General features: G+C 45.7%; 1 protein-coding gene across 7 annotated transcripts in view; it reads right to left on the reverse strand.

The window, feature by feature from the left end:
• PAK1 (p21 (RAC1) activated kinase 1) overlaps nt 1–23,049 on the reverse strand; it is a 115,054-nt gene extending 92,005 nt beyond the window's left edge. For 3 of the 7 annotated variants that reach the window (XM_073335348.1, XM_073335300.1, XM_073335317.1), the window contains exon 1: nt 22,270–22,601. The gene's annotated coding sequence lies outside the window, so the exon portion shown is untranslated. Of the gene's footprint in view, nt 1–14,439; nt 14,460–22,269; nt 22,602–22,965 lie in introns of those variants that run through there. The other 4 variants (XM_073335307.1, XM_073335342.1, XM_073335313.1 and 1 more) reach the window with 4 other exon arrangements.
• Between the last annotated feature and the right edge of the window lie 589 nt (nt 23,050–23,638).

Below are 23,638 nucleotides of genomic sequence, written 5' to 3' on the forward strand. Positions count from 1 at the left end.
AGGCAACTTATTTTTGCTGGCCCCTCAGGCTGTCCCTCAGGGCAGTTTCACTTTCTAATGCAAAGCCTGTACCGAGCAATATAAAATAGATTCTTTGCTCTTAATTAACATGCATACATTGCTGAAGGCAGTATTTAAAATCGCATCAATCAGGGATATGTCACCTGTAATTAAAAATCTTAAAGCATGCACAGTAGAGCCGTGTATTAATCCTACCAGAGGCCAGATAATCACCTCCCATGGAAAACTTGAGAAGTGGGGTCTGAGAAAGAACGGTCCGTGAGGATCCTCCATATCCTCCTCTTGGGAGGGCAAGGGACATGGGGTTTGCCACAGCGTAGGAAAAAATGCTGCAAAATCGACCTCTAAATGTGACAGATTCCTAATCCCCCTGCACTGGCTCTGGTCCCCGGCAACCTGTCCCCACACACCTTTGTCACATTGAAACTGTGTTATCAGAAACTCTCCCACCACTGGCTATCTCTGTACTCCTGACGAGAGCTCCATGGAAGACGCCACAACCTTCCGTTAATTTCCACCCCCCTCCTGCATAGAATCTCCCAAGGGGCCAGAAAGAGGTGAGGGGGAAGAGAGATGCATCTGCCTCAAACCTTGCACTGCCTCCACCCAGCCCATTCCTCCTTCCTACATTACACCAGAAAGCTGTTCTCCAGGGTGTGAGTCACCTCTGTTTGCACCTTTGTGTAATCAGTTACATCTGTGCACCGTGGCTGTAGAAATGCTGCCATGCTGGTTTGGTAGCATTTTCCACCCACTTTGAACCGATTTAGGTGACTACACAAGATGGAAGGCGGTGGAGAATCAAGCACTCCGAATCGGCCCAAACTCTCCATTCTTCAGAATGCTGATTTACACACTTTAAGAACAACTTGTTTCAGATGGACACCAGTAAGAGGTTCCAGCCCAGAACACGGTTTGTAACTTACTGGAAAATTCTAAATTGTCTTTTTTGGTTTTTGAATTGAAGAATCCATTTACTCACCATCAAAGGAGGACTAATTGATTCAGGGATAATGCAGGCAGGTGCAGCGGAAGCACCACACAGCGCTCCGCCTCTGCCAAGAATTATAATAATTTTATTTCCGAAGCTCCTGCTGGGCAAGGTGCTTGGGGCCCTGCATAACATTCAAAACCAGGATCAAATCCAATAATTACAAGAGCTATCCAGGCTCAGAATTTGAAATGAATAAAAACAAATTGAAGGGCACTCCAATGCCAGGAAAACAAAGGAGACTCGAGGAAGTAATAATACAAGGCCCGACAATGATCGTTAGTAAGTACCTTAGGGAGAAGATGCTAAGTGTTTTCAAAGGAGACCCAATCAACTTAAAATACAGTCAGTGTCAAAGAGCACGTTAAAATTAGTTCCAAGTACTGAGAATGGGCTGGCCAATGGCAGGAGTAGACAGGATGGGTACAATAGGATCACACTTCATTCCCCGTCAGTCCTACAGAGAATCCTTGAGATAGGAAGAGGGAAATAAAGTCCCAGGGGAAAGCTGGGGCTACTGGAAGATAGGCCCTGGGGATCCACTATGCTTGGCTTTTGGATTTGAACTACCTGTAGTTCCATGCTTTTGGATTTGAACCACCTGTAGTTTATTTGTTAATGTTATTCACCTATATGTCTTAATATTCTCCAAAGCTGAGTTCTGCTAATTAAGATATACGATGAGGAAAGTAGCAGGTCCCTCTGTTCTATTCAACTCCGTAAAGGACATCACATAAAACTTTACTGACAGAGCATCTGGAAAATGATAAAACACAAAAACACCCTGTCACCAGTGGGTGAATTCTTTTCACAAAGCGATTGCTGTGTCTGACCTATCAGTCCTCAAAGGAAACCTGCACACCACTTTCAGAAGACAAGCCTGGGAGCTTAAATTCATAACTCTGCTAGACACTAAAAATCATGGATTGAACAGAGACACTGGATTTATAGCTCATTGTAACAATCTGTAACCCACGAACCCCCCTCATTTTGTCCTATGACTGAAGAAATGTTAACGGACCACTCTACCTTGAATAGTCTCTTACAATATGTGGTAACTACTTAGTCTAAACAATCTATTCCCCCTCGCATTTAGCTGTGACGCTCGAAGTACCTTTCCCATATATGAAGAAGGGCTCTGTGTGGCTCAAAAGCTTCTCTCTCTCTCTCTCACCAACAGAAGTTGGTCCAGTAAAATTACCTCACCCACCTTATCTCTCAAAAAGCACATGAAGTTGGATTTAGAAGTGTAGTCTTTATCCTTAAATGTGTGCGTTACCCAACTAGTACATTTCTTACGACTGTAAAGGCAAATGCTTTAAGCTATTTCTCGACTGACCAAAAACACTATGGGCTTCTGTTGCTTTTACAAAGCAATCTGCATAATGCTCAGACACTGACTTTCCAAAAAGCCTAATTTGAGACTGTTCTCCATTGGATAGGAGAGATTGACACTATAAGGTCTTCACTGTCCACACAATGTCCTAAGAGTTATTTCAAATTAAAATGTACATTAATATTATGTTTGTGTCAAACAGACCAGAAGGACAGCAGCTGCAGATATGCACATACACAGCTAGAGTTGCTAAAGATCTCTAATCACATGCCAGATTCACAGGAAGACCATTTTTCATCTGCCCATCTTGTTCACATGAAAAAGTCAAGGTCAGCGACAGAATTTCTCCATTCTGCAATCCCAAATTAAGCTTATGTTGAATTTCGATTCCCAGGCTGGAGCTCACACAAGGAACACAACTTTCTAGGGCCAAAACACATTATGGCTCTGGCCTAAAAACCCAAACATACTAGTATTGCCTCAGCTAAAGAATAACGTAAATACTACTTGAAAAAATGTAGGTAAGAGGAAGTTGTTTTATGAAAGTGTGTGTCTCAGGCAAATAAACCAGATCAGGCCCTTGAATACTGAAGCCAAGAGATTAGTAGGATTTAAGAAGTGACTGGGCATTTATATGGATATATGAGAACATCTGCTTTTAGACCCCTTGCACATTTATAGCCAGTGTAAGTCATCATGCTGTAAGACACAAGTCCATTACTGTCTGAGGTTAGGAAGAATCTTCCCTTATGAACAGGCTACTACACAGTTGACTTCTTGAACCATTCTCTAGAATATCTGATACTGGCCACCGTCAGAGACAGACTACTACTAGATGGGCCACTGGCTTGATCTTGTATAGCAGTCGTTAAGTTCTTAAAATCCTTTTTACTCATTAAGGTTCTCATTTACTTAAATAAAAAGAACTAGGAATACTTAGAGACTAGGTACCTTAGAGACTAACAAATTTATTTGGGCATAAGCTAAAACCCACTTCACCAGATGCATGGAGTGGAAAATACAGTAGGGGTAGATACATAGATTAGATAGATAGATAAGACAGATTCACACACACATGGAGAACATGAAAAGATGGGGGTTGCCTTACCAACTCTAACAAGACAAATCAATTAAGGCAATGGTGGGATCACATCGTCATGCATGTCTGGAATGAGGAGCAGTGGCTGCAGACCTTTTGCATGAGGAAAGTCACATTCATGGGACTGCGTGATGAGCTCGCCCCAGCCGTGCAGCGCAAGGACACAAGAATTAGAGCCGCCTTGCCACTGGAGAAGTGCGTGGCTACTCCAGACTGCTACCGATCGGTCGCTAACCAGTTTGGAATGGGAAAGTTGACCTCTGGACTCGTGTTGGCGGAAGTGTGCAGGGCCATTAATTGCATCCTGCTTCGAAAGATCGTGATTCTGGGCAACGTGCGTGACATTGTGGATGGCTTTGCACAAATGGGCTTCCCTAACTGCAGGGGGTGATTGATGGCACGCATATTCCAATTCTGGCACCAGACCACCTAGCCACTGAGTACATTAATCAGAAGGAGTATTTCTCTGTGGCTCTCCAGGCGCTTGTGGATCACCGTGGGCGTTTCACAGACATTAACGCAGACTGGTCCGGAAAGGTGCATGATGCATGCATGCATCTTTCGGAACGCTGGCCTGTTCAGGAAGCTGCAAGCTGGGACTTTCTTCCTGGACCAGTAGATCACCATAGGGGAAGCCAAAATGCGGAGACCCCGCCTATCCCTTAATGCTGATGTTTTATGAAGCTGTACATGGGGCACCTTGACAGCAGCAAGGAGCGGTTCAACAACATGCTGAGGAAGTGCAGAATGACTGTTGACTGCGCTTTTGGCCATTTAAAGGCCCGCTGGCACTGCCTATATGGAAAGCTAGCCCTTGCTGATGACAATATTCCTATGCATATAGCAGCATGCTATACGCTCCATAATATTTGTGAAGAGAAGGGTGAGAGCTTCACTCAGGGCTGGACCGCTAAGGCTGAGCGCCTGGAGGCTGAATTCGAACAGCCAGAGACCAGGGCTATTAGAGGGGCACAGCGCAGGGCCATAGGCGCTGACTTCATAGGTGCGCTGGGACTGGAGCACCCATGGGGAAAAATTAGCGGGTGCTCTGCACCCACTGGCAGCCAAGCTCCCCTCACCCCCTGCCCCACCTCCTCCTCCCCTGAGCATGCAGCATCCCCGCTCCTCCACCTACCTCCCAACGCTTCCCACCCAGCTGCCACCAAACACCTGTTTGACAGCATTAGCACGCTCCAGGGGGCGGGAGGGAGAGGAGTGGGAACGTGGTGCGCTCAGGGGAGGAGGTGGGGCCGGGGCAGGGATTTGGGGAAGGAGTTGGAATAGGGGCAGGGAGGGGGCAGGGACTTTGAGCACCCACAGGAAAGAGGGGAAGTGATGCCTTGAGGCAGCAAGTTGAAGCTGAAAGCCACTAATACTTGTTACTATGCTCTGGAATGCAGTGCTTGTAATGTTAGGAGGTGATTGTGATTGGTGCAGATGATGCACTGTGAAGGTTTAAGATAATTGTCTGTTGCTTTGCAGGGCTGTGTCTGCTTTCAATTAATGGAATAAAGATTGCTTTCAAACCAACACAATTCTTTTATTAAAAAACAACAACTGGAGGAGAGAGAGAGAAACAAAAAACACACATCAGCACTGTGGGGGATGGGGGAAGGGAAGGTCTCAGGAGGAGGTGGGGTCCTGGGACGGTTAAAGATTTGTGTATGTCCAGGGATCATCTCCAACCTTCTCCTTTGGAGTACAATGCAGCGGGTACTGTGCTTCAGCAGGGCTAAACTGCCGAGGGACAGGTGTTGAGTGCAGTGGGTACTGGGAGTCTGCAGTGCTGGACTGTGACCGGGGAGGAGTGGAATGCCGTGGGTACAGACTGGAGCCAGGAGATGGAGAAGAGCGTGCTGGTGGTGTCTGGGGGGAGCATGGGAAAGAGTTTTGTGACAGCGGCTGCAGGGGGGGGCGGGCACAGAGCTGCTCGGTTTGCAGTGGTAGTAGCACCTGACGCGTGTCCGCTTGGCGCTCCATAACTCCGTGGCTTCGTCCCAGTGTGCCACAATCTCCTTTCGGTCCCTCTTCTTGCTGTCCCCGCCACTCCTTCAATTCCTGCTTTTCGGCCGCGGAGTGCATCATGACGTCACGCAGAAAGTCCCCTTTAATTCTTTGTGGCTTCTTTCTAATTCTGCGCAGCCGTTCAGTTGGCGATAACAAAGAGGGAGGGCGGGCTCCCAAGGTCATACCTGTGAAGCCAAAATGCAAACAATACCGTGTCCGTAAAATGTTGCAACACACAGACCTCTGATTCAGTGATTTAAAACACAGCCACTATTCACATACCTGTCACTAACTGTCTGACCCCAGGAAAGCACACATGAGCCACAAGACCCCCAAAATGGTGAGTAGCTGCAGGAGCAGGGAAAATCACTCCCCCTAGATTCCGCTGTACACTGGACACGTGGCTCTTGGGGAGAGCCAGCACTGTAAGGGGTCGGGGGGGGGGGGGCGGGGGCTATAATCATTCCTGTCGCCACATTTTCCACAGGCTGCTCATTAAGGAAGATATCTTGCTGCTGAGGGTGAGCAGGGAATCAAGGGAGGGTCTTCTCCAAGACTGCAGCTTCTGCCCTGGCCCTTACGCGGCTCGCCTGTGTGCAGAAATACTTCCCCACCCCCATGACAGCAAAGCAGCTTGGGAAAGTTACTCTTAATGGGGCAAGAAACAAAGCAGTTCTGCCAAAGAACCTGTGGCAGCGGATTGCCCAGTATCTCCATCAGAGTTTCGTGGAGATCTCTGAGGCAGATTCCATGAAGTGAGGGAGTCAATCACTAACCTTGTTCCGCCGTTCAGACTAGGCATATGGTGATATGCACATCATACAGACACAAGCCTGCTTTCTGCAACCCTCCTGCCCCCAACAACTTGCTTTAGCAATTCCCAAAATCAAAGCCACTTACCAGGGGCCTCCTCTCCTGTTTGCACTTCGTCAAGCTCCGACAGCTGTGACTGGCTAGCCTCCACTGGGGTAAAGAAGAGCTCCTGGCTGCATGCATCTCTGACCTTCAAGTTGTCCTCTGCCTCTGGGGCCCCCTCCCCCTCCACGTCCTCGTCCAAAATTTCCTCCTACTAGCTTGGTCCACTCTTGACTGGCATGTGAGCCACTGAAGTATCCACAGTGGCCTTCGCAATGGAGGTGGGTTTGCTACTGAGTATCACGTCCAGCTCTTTGTAGAACCGGAAGCTCGTGGGAGCAGCACCGGAGCGGCGGTTTGCCTCCCGTGCCTTGTGGTAGGTGTTCCGCAGCTCCTTCACTTTGACCCTGCACTGCAATGTGTCCCGGTCACAGCCCCTTTCTGTCATGCATCGTGAAATCTGTCCGTAGGTATCATAATTCCTGTGGCTAGAGCGCAGCTGGTACTGGACAGCCTCCTGTCCCCAAATGCTGATGAGGTCCAGCACCTCGGCATTGCTCTAAGCGGGGGATTGCCTGGAGCGTGGAGCAAGCCTGGCCACCTGGAAAGATGCGCTGAGACCACTGCACGCATCACTGAGCAAACAGGAAGGGGACTTTCAAAATTCCCAAGGAATTTAAGGGGTGGGGCTCACAGTTGGTCACCTGAGGGCAGGGCAGTAGTGTTCCAACCGATGACCAGAGAGGCGAGAACAAGCAGCATTGTGGGTCGCCTCCCGGAGGCCAATCGCAGCGCTGTAATCAACCAGGGTGTCTACACTGGCACCATGGCGCTGTAGCCCCGGCGCAGAAAGCTCTACGCCGCTCGTCAGGGTGGGTTTTTTCACAGCGCTGCAACTGCACCGTTTCTGCTCACTAAGTGGCTTGGCAGAGAGAACACCTCAGGAGTTACACCGCAGAAAGCTGCTTTACTGCGCAGAAATCTGCCAGTGTAGACAAGGCCTACGTGCTTGATCAATCATAGACACACAGACACGTAGGACTGGAAGGGACCTTAGTAGGTCATCTAGTCCAGTTCCCTGCACTCAAGGCAGGACTCTGGCCTGGTCTACACTACAGATTTAGTTTCACGTAAGGCAGCTTACGTCTACCTAACTGTGTAAGCGGCTACACTACAATGTTCCTCCCAATGATTGGGCACACGGTGACATTTCTCAAGGTACAATCTGGACCACTGAACAGCTGTGTCCCCTCAATTCTCCAACCTGGGGTGCCTTTTACACTGCTTCGCTGTGAGAGCAACCACTCCTGGTCTGCCCACACACAGCTTCCAGCATGTAAATCACTCCGTTATACTGTATGAATGCTGTAGCCAGCCACTCTTGAATTACACTGCAGAGAAACACCAGCAAATTCCTAGTCCCAGGCTTGCCCCCAGAAATGTGCATCTTCTACTGCCCAGCTTTCTCCTTCTGGATAACATAAGCTCACAGAAAGTTTGTCATTTTATTAATAAACAGTGATATGCAGAAATCCTGTTATCTCAGATGGAGTTTTCCAAACACTTCAATACAATCACACTGGTTTAGATAAAAGAGTACCCGACGCTGAAAGTGCTCCTGGCCAAACAGAAACCGAAGGAGTCTCTTGCGAGATGGGTGACTCATGCTATGGATATACACATCCTGAAAGTCAAGGGGCAAAAGCCAATCCCCTGGATTCCCTGATATAATAGCTGTAAGAGTCACCATCCTGAATTTCTTCTTTCACTTTCTTTTTTGGGGCCAGAAGATACTTCAAAACGCCTTTTCCCTCTGTGCTAACTAGGAACTGGTTCTACAACTCCTAAGCAATTTTCTGTCTCAACAAGTGTTCATGAGAGGGCGTGGAAGGAGGGTGGGAGATAAAATGGATGGAGTAGCCTAATGTTATAAACCTCCAAGACCCATTTGTCTCATGTAATCTGCTCCCATGCCAGCTGAAAGGGGGGGGGGGAGGAGAGGCCCAAAAGGGAAGGAGGTAAACTGTTGCAGCTGAACATACAAAAACCAGGACTGATTCAGTCCCTCAACCAGACCATCAAAATTCTGATGAGGAAGATTGAATGGTTGAACCAGATGTAGTACGTGGTCTCTCTCTGAAACCCTGGTTTCTTCCCAGGTGGCTATGAAGGTCTTTCGAAACCAGAAAACTGTACAGAGCAGGATCTCTGGGATGTTTGGGATTTATTATATTTCCATTTACTTGCAGGTGTATAAATCTCAGAAGATTGCAAGGTGGCTCTGGAGTATTTTGAAGTGTAAAATGACTCATTGGTGGTCCCAGCAGAGAGTTTTAAAACATCAAGAGGAAGATCTTCAACTATATTTTGGATGTTCCTAAGGATCCCAGAGAGCTGGCCAAGATGTCCAACACATGACAACTGCTGTGGAGATGGAGTGAGCTGTCACATCAGCGGCAGCCAGGGCAGCTTATAAAAATGCTCTAGTTATGACCTTTGGGCTAGGATGGCCTGGAACTGTTTGCGATGTTCTGCTGGAAGGTGTTCAACAAACATGTGAGACTTAGACAGGGTGATTGTATTTTGCCCTACGAATTTGGTAATTTGCTATTCTAAACTGCAGGTCACAGATGAATAGTTCTTATGGCCAAAGAGGTCACATGGGGTCGATTTAGCATGGGGCTATCTTTCACATTCATTTACAGCTTCAACATTCCAGGAGTTAGGAATGTGGTGAGGGGAAAAATTCAGACAATACTTGGTTGGGCTGGGACAGAATACATTTTTATCAGCACACAGATGGTACTGCTGCTGAGGTCTGCCAGATGGTCTTGGCAGAAGGGCCTTGTTAATGGGCAAGGCCATTCGAGGAGACAGTGCTGTCTGCCAAGTGTGCAATAGTTTGTGTTGTGACTCTCTGACTTCTTCAGGGGGTGTCTGCAAAGAATCTGCTTTCCATTTCGTGAGGTCCTGAAACCATTTGAAGTCATCGGCCCGAGAGGGTGGGGAAGGCATCATGGCCTTATCTGGGGAAGAAGAGAAATATTACTCTTTTGGGTGGCCTCCTTGTCTTCTACAGCCTGTTGCTCTTCACAGGTTTCCTCCAGCTGCTCAGGTAGTTAAGGAGGAATAGATGGGGTAGGAGACTGGCAGTCCTGATGAGAACAACAAGGAGTACAGTGGCACCTTAAAGAGAGAGGCTGGGGGCTCTTGAAAGCTGCTACCAGTAGGCAGCCACCCCAAGGGTCCCAATACGACCACTTAGTGGAATTCGGAATATGGAGTGGAATTCATGGCTGCTCATACCAGTGATGGGGACTCAGATCTGTCCCCTCCCTGTAAGTCAACCCTCTCCTTGTAGGTGTCAGGGAAAGGGTTCCTATAAAGGTAAGTAGGAGGGTCTTGCACCAAGATGTGTGAGACTGAGGAAAGTTGCTGCTCATCATCCAACAGAGGAGCTCTGCCAGAGAATGGTGGGGAAATCAGGCAGTACCAGAGAGACATGTAATTCCAGTGACCATGTGGATCTTGCTACCAAGGCACTTGGTACCATCAAGAGTGGAGGCTCCGGTTCATTTGACAAAAATAGGTCTTTCCAATATCTAAATTCCTGCAGTACCAGATGAACTAGAAGTACTGAATTAGGTCCCTTGCAGTAGCAGGTCAATGGTACCAACAATGCTGACTGCTTCTAAGCTATCATGGGCTGAAGCATTTGCTTGGACTTCTGTGGTAACTGGGGGAATCACAATTCAGGCTACCAGAAAAAGTAACAGGGGGTCCATCAGTATCAACTTGCTAGAAACAGGCTGCTTCTCTCTGCTGCCCCAGTCACTTTTTATGGTACCAACGTTGACTTAGGTACTGAAGCATGCTGAGGGTCGTGGCTCCTGGAGGAGCCAGAGTCTGAGGAGTGCTAGCAGTACTGGAGGATTCTGGAGACTTAGCGGTGTCCAGCCCAGAACTTGAGGGCTTGGACAGATTGAACAGATTGATTTTTGTAGAGACTTGAGATCTTTTTGAAGTAGGCTCTTTCGGAGGAGAACTAGAACTCCTTTTCTCAGAGACTTTCCCAGGACCTTCTGACTCTTCCCTTAAAGGTTGAGGTGAACACAGCATCAAGGTGGACAGGGCACGAGGGTCACTCGGAGACTGATGTACGGGGGCGGGTCCCCTGAGCTGGGTCTGAGATCAGGCGAAGAGGTTGCTCCATCATAAGCAGTTCCAACGTAATCTCCTGGTTCTTCCTGGCCCAGCTCTTAAGGGCACTTCTGAGGGACATGCGTGTCCCCCAGGCAATACATGCACCAGGACTAACCCCTGCGGACCAGGATAGCCTCCTAGCAAGTAAAACAACATTTGAATACAGGTGATCCTGGCACAGCCCCTCAACAGAGAGAGAACCTCCCGGGGGGGGGGGGGGGAGAGAGATTACAATCCTCTTTAGAAAACAAATTTAACTAAACCCTAACCTCACTTAACTAAAGGCTAGCCGAAGCAAGACTGACAATTGAAGTGAGCACTCTGAATGCTCAGGCCAAGGTTATGGAGGAGGAACTGAGGGCAGTCTGCCCATGCAACCCTATATAGCCTCAGTGTGGGCCGCAAGCATGTGTAAGGTGCCTCTGCAAGCCAAAGAGTCACTGCTTCCAAACACCTTTGATGGAAGACGCAGGGGGCCACCTGTGCACCTGAAGCAGAGCACCCACCGGGACACACAGCTTGAAGAACTTATTGCTGTTCTTACGTACCACAGAGCTGATTTATTTTTAACATACATAAAGGTGACCTACAAAGGAAACAAAAACTGGTTGTGTGTCATGTTTGGCTTTTCACACGTATACAGGAGGCGTGAAAGGTTGGGGTGGAGGGGCGTAGGTTTTCTTCAGCACAGAAAAACAAGTCTGCTTTTTTTTGCCTTTAGAAATATCAGGTGTGGCCTTGCTTAGTTTTGCTGGTAGACTGCTTGGACAATCCCAAATGTGGACTATAAGCTTTGGACTTAAAGAGAGTCAGAGTGTTGAACATTTAAGACATCTTTCCACCCAAGTGTTTCTCAGATATATATATATATATATATATATATATGTGTGTGTGTGTAGCTTTAACCCAGTCTCAAATATCATTTCCCTTCTCAATTAATTGGTTTTGCTTGACTGGCGTCTCCAGTATCACTCATGTATTGGTTCTCTATTTGTCTAAAGTCTTTCAGAAAAAACAAGGCAGACAAAACAAATATTTAATGTAGAAAGCAAGCACAAAAACAAACTTGGGGTGGGAGAGAAGGAAGCAGAAGGTACGAGAGTGCTTACATAAAACAGTCACAAACCTAACACTTTTCCTAAGCAAGTTACATCTAAAGTGATTAGTGTCAGGGCTTTCATTAAAAACAAAGAGGAGTCCTTGTGGCACCTTAGAGACTAACAAATTTATTTGGGCATAAGTTTTTGTGGGCTAGAACCCACTTCGTTAGATGCATGGAGTGGAAAATACAGTAGGCAGATATAAATATACAGCACATGAAAAGATGGGAGTTGCCTTACCAAGTTGGGGGGAGGGGTCAGTGCTAATGAGGCCAATTCAATCAAGGTGGATGTGGCCTATTCCCAACAGTTGACAAGAAGGGGTGAATATCAACAGAGGGAAAATTACTTTTTGTAGTGCTAACAAGTCCAATTCAATCAGGGTGGATGTGGCCCATTCCCAACAGTTGACAAGAAGGTGTGAGTGCACTGCTTCTAGATTTAAGGGAGAAACCAGCCTGACAGATTATATACATACTTATACACAAGATACAAGGTCAGCTTAATTTTGTGCTTAAAAATCTCTTAATCTTGTTTGGGAACATCAGCAGGGGATTAGGACAGGTCCTAAAGGAACAATTATGTCCCTATTCTCAGTGCCTTTTGGCACTGGATTGATGGCACAGGGAGGAATACATTACAAAGAGGTGAAATTCATTAAATTCCTAAGAAAGGAAGTCAGAAATATACAAGTGATGGGTTAAAATAGCAAAGTATAGATATTTAAAAGAATTGTGGGTTTTTACTAATCCCTTTATTAGAAAGATGTGTGGGCTGGTGCAGTAGATTGAGAATTTATTTAAACCAGAAATGAAATATTTAAGTGGTTTTATTAGGTCAATGCAACAGCAATCCAACATGCTCATTTATTGTCCTGCAGCACTTCTCCCCACCCCCAAACAGTTTTACATCTCTCACTCTCTCCCCACAAGGATGCCTAATGGACATTTCAGTGGATATATGGAGCTTTTGCAGACTAAGCAATGTTGTTACTGCAACTTCATTATACTTTATAAAGGCAGTATTACCAACTCCAGACATTCAACAAAGATAATGAGTTGGGTTCTCAAAAGTAATATATATATTTTTTTAATCTCATTTTATGTTCTTAGTACTTGCTTACTAGTTTTCACATCTTTAGAGTGCACCTGGGCCACTTTTTTGAGCTTTTCACCATAGTCATTAGGGCGGGAAACTTACTTTGTTTTTTTAAACAAATGCTGAGAATCTCAGCACACTGAACGCCTCCAGGAGGCAGGACTAAGAAAAGCTACCAAATATTATGACACTCAGGATATAGATCACAAGAGTTAGCAACAATCACAGAGACTCCTAATAAAAGTACTCGTAAGGAAGAACGGATACCTTAGAGGTCAGTGGTGCGCAAACTTTTATAGTCACACCCCCTTTACTGTTCACTGAATTTGTCACGTACCCCTGCCCCATTACCTGTAATCTGAAACTGGAGGTTTTTTGCAAGTTGGCAGAAGGAATGAAAAAATTTGTTTTTATTACTAAATGTATGTCACCCTACAGTGGGACTGGGATCCCGCAGGTCCCAGAGCCATAGTAGTGGATGTGGGATAAAATTTCAATAAACAATGTGGAAGCAGGTGGGAGTGGGTACTGTGGGGTGTGACAGGAGCAGGATTAAAAAAAAATAATCCTCCTGCACCGCAAACAACATGAACACCCTGGGCAGCAGCAGCCGCCATTCTCCAGCCGCCCAACTCTGAAGGCAGTGCTGCCGCCAACAGCAGCACAGAAGTAATGGGGCACAAGTCAGTCTGCTGTAAAAAGTGATGCGTGTGTGTTTGTTTTTTAAAAGGGTGAAAGGCCAAAGTTTCTTCACACACCCCAGTTTGCACACCACTGCCTTAGCTCATAAATCAGATTGCCATCAGCATTTATATCTAGGTTACCTCAGCAAGTTAAGTTCCGGTATAGAATAAAAACTGTTCCCTTCTGGGAGCCTGTGATATCCAGTGACTAGGATTCAGGAGCCCTAAACAGAGCAACTGAACTATTTTCTTAGCCCTGGAGGTCAGCATTGAGGCATGGTGGCAGGATAGAGTAAGGAAAGCATCAATGGACTTCTGTGCTGAAACAAATAATTTAAAATCTCTTGGGGAATCTGGCAATAAAATTCATACAAACATTTGTGAAAGGAAAAAGTTATTCACTGGGGATAATCATTTGCTACAAGATAATCACCAAAGACATAGTGATCCATCCAATATATCATTTTCACTTTGCATCTTACGGTTTTTTTCAGGTGGAAGCTGGCTATTCCTAGGACAATTTCTATTTTTAGAAACAGGCTTCCAGAGTTTAGGAATTCAAATCATCCTCAAAAAACCCCATAACATTAAGGATGTTACTTAACTCCACAAAATATAGGGATAAGCATAGATAGGGATTCATGCTGGAAATCCAGCACTAAATCTTTTTAACCACTAAGGTCCATCAGGTCACCAATACTGCTTGAACCAAGATAGAGCAACATACAGTAAGACCAGTGGTCTTCACAGGCAACATTTCCGTATTGAAGATGCCCTCCAAAGCAGAAGAGGACTGCTTTTTTCTCTCCCTTCTTTAAAGTGTGCCTAAAGACAGCTTTTTTTTTTTTCCCCCAAAAGTTCCTGTATGACTTTAGTTGAAAAGGCAGGGTTGTCAAATCCTTAAAGAAAGTTTCTCTCCCAAGTGTTTTAGTTAACTAAATATCAACCAAACCAGAAGTGACAAAGTTTTAAACAATCAAATAAAAATCCCTTCCCCTCTCTAACCAGGCTGTTCTTCTGCAGTGCCCATAATATCATAATCCTACCATTTCTCCATTCATCCATAGATTCTTCTAGGGTACAAGACCTGACTCTACGGTGGTTAAAAAAAAAAATCCTCCAAGCATTATATATAAAATAAAAGCCTTCCGGGAGCGCTTTATAAAGCAGCGAAGCAGACAAGCTCATTTCTCCCCCACCTCCCTTCTGCTGGTGACCTTTAACTACAATATCATTGGTCCAGTAATAGAACACTCACATTTGGCACCATCTCACTGAATGCCTGTTGGCTAGCAAATGCTGCCGGTGTTAACCTGCTTGGTGTCACTGGTCCATTAAGAAGAATGTGTTATAAAGCAGGAAATCTAGGTTCCATCAAGATTTAATATGTTCTGTAGTTTCTGAAGAAAATGAGCATTTCACTCATGATATTTATTTGCATCACTTTCAGGTCACTATATGCAAATTACTCTCTTTCCAGAAAAGATGCACAATGTAATGGAGTTTTATAATTGAGTGTCTGATTAATTTTAATAAACTAATCAATATCACATTTCAAAGCCCGATGTGTCCGTTTGCCTTTAAATCTCTTTAGATTATATGCCCCTCACTGACAAGCTGTTACCTGACCGTTAGCTTTATCTTTGAATGTGAAGGGTCACAGAAGTTCATGCCCAGGAGGCTGGTTTAATGAACTAGTGTAATGAAGGGATATCATCAGGACATCATCCACTGGGCCTTGTTATATTTTTTTTCCCCTGACCCCGTGGGTCTGAGAACCCAATTATGCCTTCACATGCACGACTACTCACTTTGAGTTGCACCTTGTATTGAGCTAAGAATTGCACTTTAAATCCCTATCACAGACACAAAGCTAGATACTTGTCAAATTGTTAAAAACCTCAAAACAGCCCAAGTTCTGTCTCTTGTTATACCCATGCAACTGCATAGACTTCCGATGGGTTATACTGGTGTAATAGAGTACAGATCATTTGGTGCCTAGCCTTAGTAAACAAATTCATAGCAGGAAAAAAAATCCTTAAAGCGTAGGATACCATCTTAAAGAAAAAAAAAAAACTTAATTTTTCCTTTATCCTGAACTGGTATGAACTAAAGATGGACCTGAGCTGTTTAGTTCCAGATCCAAATAGAAGTTTCCCCAAATAAGACAAATTCTTGAAACAGTTTACAAAGGGAAAAAGGTAAATCCAACATCACATAAAGTCTTTAAATTGAGGTTGGATGTATTTCTAAAAGACATGCTCTAACTCAGCAGTACTCAAAGCAGTGGTCCGCGGACCGGAGCCATCGGCTGCCGGTCTGCGTGCACATTGGAAAAAAAAATGCCGGTCCCCCACATCAGATAGCTTGAGAAGCACTGCTCTAACTCATTCACAAGTTTCTGTGCTGAATAGTTTTCCGTACTGTATGAGTGAACATTAATTCCCTCCGCTGGAAAAATCACTGGGTAAAAATTCTAGTCTGACCTCCTGCCTAACACAGGCGAGAGAGAGGATCATAGTGATCTCTGCTGGCCTTAAAATAAACAATGTGTGTGCATGTCTGGGCACATGCATGTATATAAAATGAGAATTATTAAATCTGGAACCATATTTAGCATAAACAGTTGCAAAAGAGATCTGACGAGGCATATGTATTTCACAAGCCACAAAGCTTTCTATATGCAAATATAAGAACACATTGTAACAAACACCACTATCTGAAAGCCCCACTATCTGAATGAAAATTATTTCTCTTCCCCATCCCCCACTTCATGAATAAAACATAACCCATAATCCATCAGAAAGTAAAAGAGAACCCCTGCTAGATAGGGGTACGAAACACTTGTGTCATTTGAGCTAGCAGGTATTTTAACAACCATAAAGCTTTAGTTTTATTGCATCAGGAAGACTGTTCTTTCTACCAAAGTTAAAAAAAAATAATAATAATCCAAAATCCATCACTGCCACCATGACAGACAACACGTCAGTAGAAGGAGTTATAACCACACCAAAACTGGAACTCTTTGTTCTGACCTTTGGTATTTCTGTTTTTTTTAAAGTCAGTGATTGCAGTTGACATTTCATCAACACAATCAGGGATGATGGATGGTCTTGTGCTGAAGACAGTGGACTGGGACACAGAAGATCTAGATTTAAATTCCCAGCTCTGCAACAGCTTAGACAAACCATTTACCTCAGTTCTCCATCTGTAAAATGGAACAATTGTACTTCCTTTCTCCCATCCTCTCTCATTTGTTTAGAGTGTAAGCTCTTCAAGGCATGCACTATATATTATGTGCAGCGCCAAGCACAGTGGGGTCCAACTGTCAGTAAGGGTCTCTGGGTGCTACTGTCAAATAATTTCAAATGCAGGAGTAAAACAGAGTACACATGCTATGCTGTTACAGCCTTTGACATGGTCTGTTCCTGTGTTGAAGAAAGATACACATCATTGGGGACAGAAAAAGAGTGTTGTGCTAAATCTCTTAAAAAAATAAAATCAAATAAAGCACCTGATTCACCAAACTAGGGATGCCAGTTAACTGCTGTTAACTCAAGCAATCAACTCAAACCAAATTAACTATCAAAAAATTGCAATTAATCTCAGTTTTAATTGCACTGTTAAATACAGACACTCCCCAGTTTATGCAAGACACGATTTACGCAAACCTGCATTTACAGAAAAAGTTCCATAAGCTAGAAATAGGAAGGGGGAGGGGGAGTTGGCCTAACGGTCAGGTATGCATTTCCGACTTACGCAAAATTCGAGTTACGCAAGGCGTTCCGGAACGGAACTATTGCGTAAGTCGGGGAGCGTCTGTAATAATAGAATACCAATTGAAATTTATTATAAATATTTTGGATGTTTTCTACAATTTCAAATATACTGATTTCAATTAACACCACACAATACAAAGTATACAGTGCTCACTTTATTTTTATTACAAATATTTGCACTGTAAAAGAAGAAATAGTATTTTTCAGTTCACCTCATCGAAGTACTGTAGTGCAATCCCTTTATCGTGAAAGTCCAATTTACAAATGTAGAATTTTTTTTTTTAACATAACTGTACTCAAAAACAAAACAATGTAAAACTTTAGAGCCTATAAGTCCTACTTCTTGTTCAACCAATCGCTAAGACAAACAAGGTTGTTTACATTTATGGGAGATAATGCTGCCCGCTTCTTAGTTACAAGATCACCTGAAAGTGAGAATAGGTGTTTGCATGGCACCGTGATAGCCAGCACTGCAAGGTATTTACATGCTAGATATGCTAAACATTCATATGCCACTTCATGCTTTGACGTGTAGATTGCACTCTCTTTTGTTTATCTTTTTTTACAATGCAAATATCTGTAATCCAAAATAATATAAAGTGAGCACTCTTCACTTTGTATTCTGCTTTGTAAGTGAAATCAATATATTTGAAAATGTAGAAAAACCTCCAAAAAGATTTACACTACATTTAAATTGGTATTCTATTATTCTTTAACAGTGGGATTAGTTTTTTTTTAATCTCGTGATTAATCGCGATTAATTTTATCATTTGAGAGCCCTACTTTGTTGCACTCTTCCACTGATGTTAACACCATTGATTTCAGTGTTGAAGTGGACTAAAGCAGGTACAAAGAGCACAGACCATCCAAAGAAACTGCACTGGGAAAAAGCTATTGTTTAACCTGCACCCCAGATCAGAGGCAAGAGGTCAAAAAAGCCCCTGTTTTAGCTTTAATAACAGAAACCAAATGTATGGTGCTCCAGTTCACATAATCATTCTGAAGTCTGGATGATTACCTGAAGCACCGTAATTGATCTGCAAAACAGAACAGGATGCCTCCACCATTCTTCCATCCTCTCCTTCAGTGACTCTGTGACACACTGTACTTCAAAATAGCACCCTGAAAAAACCCCAAACTCATCATTCGTAGATTGTCATATTTCATACAAAGCATGCCATGTAAGATGCTATATGAAAGGTCACGATCTGCTGAAACCCATTGTTCTGGCCAAATATGTAGATCATTAGTGTGTATAAAGTTATAAAAGTTGCTGTACAGTGTTACTGAAATATGCTGTACATTTACTAGTGACATACAAAGGACCTCCACCCAGAAGGCCATTAATTAGCAGGGGAGTTGTAATCCAGGGATTTACAATTCTATGAAGGCAACCCAAGCACCACACAATGGGAACTGCTCAACTCTATGACTCAGACCACACCAGGTTGATTGCTCAACCCAGGCACTCAGCAAAGCCTACCAGGACATGTCTGGGCGAGTGCATCTAGGCACATGGACTAAGGATATAAAATAGGGAACAGTAACAGCAGGCCTTTACCTTTCTCCTCCCCCACACCTATGCTAGAAGCAACAGGAATGTGGAGAAGGTGAGGGTAATCTGAGGAGATTGGTCCGGGCTTAAGGAGAAGCCTGTGCATTAAGAAGTGTAACATCCAGTGGGCTGAGAAAAATTCTGATCTAAATACTGCCTTGTGTAATAAGGTTTAAGATTTAGATTGTACATTTATATTTTATTTTCTTTGCTAACTTTCTCTGATCCTTTATGCCTACCACTTAAAATCTATCTTTCTATAGCTAATAAATCTGTTTTATACTTTACCTAAAACAGTGTATTTTGTTTGAAGTGCTTGGGAAATCTCAGCTCAGTTACAGAGTTCGGACCAGGGCAAGAAGGTACAGCCCGGAGTGTAAGGCTGGGGAGGAATTGGCTGGAGCCTCTCTATTGTTGGTTCATGAGTGGCTGGTTGGGTTCATTGGGTACAAGCATTCATGTAACTAGGTTGGGTGTGTTCCTGCTTGTGGATGGCTGTGTAAATTCAGTAACTGCCAGACAACAGTGAGAGGGAGTGCAGGCTGGTGGGTCAGAGGGCTCAGCAGTACCCCAGTTCCAAGTTGCACTCCAGGGATCCTGTCACACCCTCCTGAAAACACATACGAATTCAAAAGGCCTCTAAACCCTACCTCTCCTCATCCCAAATAAGCATTAGATAAAGGAACTTGCAATTCCTATGTGAACAGAAAGAAAAGGAGTACTTGTGGCACCTTAGAGACTAACAAATTTAAGTTTTTTCATGAAATTGGTTAGTCTCTAAGGTGCCACAAGTACTCCTTTTCTTTTTGCGAATACAGACTAACACGGCTGTTACTCTGAAATATGTGAACAGAGTACTTTGTCACTGGACTTGCTGTTGCTTCCCCTTCCTCTGTACTTCATGTAAACTGTCTGTTTAGACTATAAGCTCTTTGAGGCAGGGATCCAGTCCTCATACTTTGCACTGGTGATTTTTAAAAGTTACCCTTTCAAAAGAAAAGCTTTGCAGGACAGCTGCACCAAAAGGGAAAAATGAGAAAACATGTCTCCGTAAACAGGATTAAGAACTCAAGCCTGCCCCCTCTCAAGTTAATAGGAATATTGCAATTGGCTTTGATGAGAGTAGAAGGGCAGGCTCTAAGTCAGCAAGGAAGACACTCAGATACTACACTTATGAATGCCATATAAGTGTCTAGAGAGAGCAAAACATAGGACCAGTGATTTCCTCCATGCAAACACCACAAGTGTCTGACATAATGGTGATTTTTCTGATCAGCTAGATGTTAACAAAAATAAACCCCAAATAGCTAGTAATAGTGAGGTAGATAGATGTTTGGAGCTCTGACCTATTTGATGAGAAGGTTAGCACTGAATTTAAAACTGTTGCAAGCAAACTGATACAAAGAAAACTCTCATTCATTTTTTGTAAATAACTAATTGTTGGGGGAGGGGGGAGGAGAAACCAGGCTTGACATCTTTAAGGTATTAGAAAATTCAAATCTTTCTATTTATATTTCCCCCCCCCCAACACACACACACAGACACACTTCTTCCTCATCTAGGAAGAAGACCTGAAAAGCAGCCCTATGTAAGCTCCAAAGCTTGTCTCTCTCAACAACAGTTTGTCCAATAAAAGATGCCATTTCCTCCACCTGGTCTCATCCATAACATTCACTGAGCAGATATACATGATGGTCAGTGCACTAACGTTCTTATTCTACAAGAGTGGTTTCTTCCTCAGGTTTAACTTTTATTTCAATGCCACATATAGGACGGGTACCTGAGTAGCTTTAGCATCACATCTGAAAAGAGAAAAAAAAAATCCAGTCTCCCTGCCGAGTTCAGGTATGACAACTATCCACCTGGCTATCACCCTCCACCCATTACTTTCAGTATTATGTGGTGTTGTATGTATACAAGGCCAAATTCTGGCTCAAGGTTCAAAAGAAAAATAATCAATCTTCAAATAAACTAAAGCAAATACTGGAATAGCAGCATTAATGTTTTCCTATATTCTGGCTGTCCTCTCTCTAGACAGATTACACCTGTTTATAGGAGCAACCTGCATTAAGGAGGGTGGGGGGCATCAAGTAACCTCAACTGCTCACTGGACACCTATAAGGATTGCATCAAAGCCTTTCTGAGGGCAGGTCTACACTACTGCATAAGTCGGTCTAAGCTATGTCGCTCAGGGGAGTGAAAAAGACACCCACACCCCATAGCAATGCAAGTTACCGTGACCTAAGCACGGTCATAGAACATACAACAGCGCAGCTGCACCGATGTAGCATTTCTAGTGTCGACCTGCCCTGAGCCTGAAAAGTGACAAGCATCCTCGACTTCTCCTTAAGTCCCTGAAGATTGAAAGCACTCAGGACCTCGTGGGATAAGGCCTAACTCATCAAGCAGCTCCCAAAATATGGGGGAGAGGGAGGAATGCAATCACTGTACACAGAGGTTAAGTACTGTATTGGGATTACTCTCTAATTCCCAATGGAAGGAACAGACTTTCTTCCTTCTGCTCCTTGACTTGCTGAAAATCTTTTAGAAACATTACCTCACTCTAAGAAATCCTGCCTAGTGACAACACCTACACTTCTTTTGCTTTTAAAACTTGGTTAAGACTAAATAGTTTAACCATGCAGTCCTCACAATTATTACCACATATTATAATGTACATAATAATCATAGGTTTCAGAGTAACAGCCGTGTTAGTCTGTATCCGCAAAAAGAAAAGGAGTACTTGTGGCATGTTAGAGTCTAATAAATTTGTGTAGCTTACAGCAGATGATGTTTCTCAAATAACAAGCCAAATTCTGAAGCCTTTTATTCAGTTTCTACTCATCTTTCTCCCCAGGAGAAACTCTTACTGGAGGTTGGGGATGAATAAGGACGGAGTAATTGCCAGTGCGAACAAATGTTCTGTGACATCCAGACAGCTCGCATAGGGTTGTGATTTTTAAAGCCTCTGGAAGAGGAAAGTAGCCAGAATCACAGTAGACATCAGGTAGGAATACGAGGCTTTCTGAATCCGGGCAATTTCACATTGCAGTATGTGCAGAGTTGCAGAATGAGATAAAGTCATTCCTCCAGCAGAACCCTCCTGTGGCTGCTCCCCTTCCTCCCCAGGAACAGCCTTGAAGAAAGCCACCCACTGAGACACACCCACGCTCCCTGAATTCTCCGTTCATCACATTCAAAAAGTTGAGTTCTGCCGCCCGAGTTCTCGCCAAGCACCAAAAATAAAACCCCAGAAGAGCTGCACTTTGCGTTTTCACCCAACACCGACACACACACTGCAAGAAGCTATACCAACCTCCTGTCCCCGCCACCTATGGCTCTGTTCACTGGGCACACAAAGCCGGGGGCGGGAGGGGTCGCATCTCCATTCCCCAAACCCCTCCCCACTTGTGTCACTAGCCACACAACCCGCTGGCTGGAGGTGCAACCCCCTCCTCAGGATTCCTGGTCCTCAATTCTCTGCCTGCACCCCAAACCCCACACAACCTCCCCTTCCCCCCGCCAGCTCTCAGTCCGCTCACCACCAGCAGAAGGGCGCTCCGAATCGCGACACGATCTTCATCTGCCCTGCTCCTTAAAGACTCCCATCAAGTCAGGGCCGAAGCTTCTGCCAGCCCCAGGCACCCCCACTGCTTCAGTTCACTCGACAAAAAGCCCAACAGCGCTGAACCCCGCGACTGCCTCGGCGGCTCTCCCCCTTCCCACAAAACCCCAGCGCCCGTGCCCCGATCTCTCTACTACGAGCTATGAGAAAGCAAGGGGGGGACCCCCCGCCCCCGGTTCTCTCTAGTCAATGAGCCCCATCAGAGCCAGGAAAAGCTGCAGCTCCAGGGTAGGTCCCAACACCCCCCCCCCAACACACACAATCCCTTCGGTTCACGCTGGCCCAGGCTAAGGGGGGGGGGGCTGGGAACGACGCTCCCTTTGTTAAATGAACCAGCGTCGTGCGCAGGATGGAAGCAGCCGGCCCCTCTCCCTGGGCTGAGCGGGTCTCCCCCAACCCCAGCCGCGCGGCTTCGCCCACCGGCGCGGCTGGGAGCCCGGCTCGCCAGAGCCGCCCCCGCCCGCCCGCCCGCCCGCCCGGCAAACTCGAAGCGCCTCCGTGCGCCCCGCGCCCCGGTTAGCCACTTGCCGCCCGCCAGGGACTCCGGGCGCCGCAGAGCAGCGGGGGACCGAACCAGCGCCGGGCAGGAGGCGCCCCAGCGCCCGGCACTCACCGCGGGGCGGCAGAGCGGCTCCCTGCCTCTCGCCCGGCAGCGGCGTTCGCTCCCCCTCTTTCTGCTCCCTCCGAGACCCGGCCCCGCCTCCCCCGGCACGCCGCGCCGGCGTCCCCTATTGTCAGCCGCGCCGAGCCCAGGCGGCAGCCCCCGGCCGCCCTCCCAGCGGCTCTGCCCCCCGCCCTGGGCTGGGTCCCTCTCCCATTGGCTGCTGGGGGTGGCCTCTCCCCTCCCCCCCGGGAGGTAAGGAGTGGGAGCGGGACACGTGAGGGTGAAGCAGACAGGAGGCTTGCAGGGTGATGTCATTTGGGAATGAGGTAGAGGCGGCTGGGATGGGGCGGGGGGGCTGCGAGCCGGCAGCGGGAGCCCAGGCAATCCGCCCCCCCCCCCCCCCCCACTCCCCAGCCAAGCTCCCTGCGCCGCAGTATCTTCCGCAGTTTGCCCGGCCCACCATGTGCTCGGGAGAGTTTTGGGAGAATCAGCACTTTTCACCGTCCGAGCCCTTCACAGACATCCACTCATCGAGCTCCCCACCCCGCCATAGGCACTTTGAGGTAAACGTGGAAAGAATTACCTCCCATCCCCCTTTTACAGTGTGGGAAACGGGAGATTTGTTCTGCTTCGGAAACTATATGACCACACCTTCGTCGCGAGGAAACCTGCTCCCTGGGTC

This window comes from Lepidochelys kempii, chromosome 1 (genome assembly GCF_965140265.1).
Source record: "Lepidochelys kempii isolate rLepKem1 chromosome 1, rLepKem1.hap2, whole genome shotgun sequence".
Classification (NCBI taxonomy): domain Eukaryota; kingdom Metazoa; phylum Chordata; order Testudines; family Cheloniidae; genus Lepidochelys; species Lepidochelys kempii.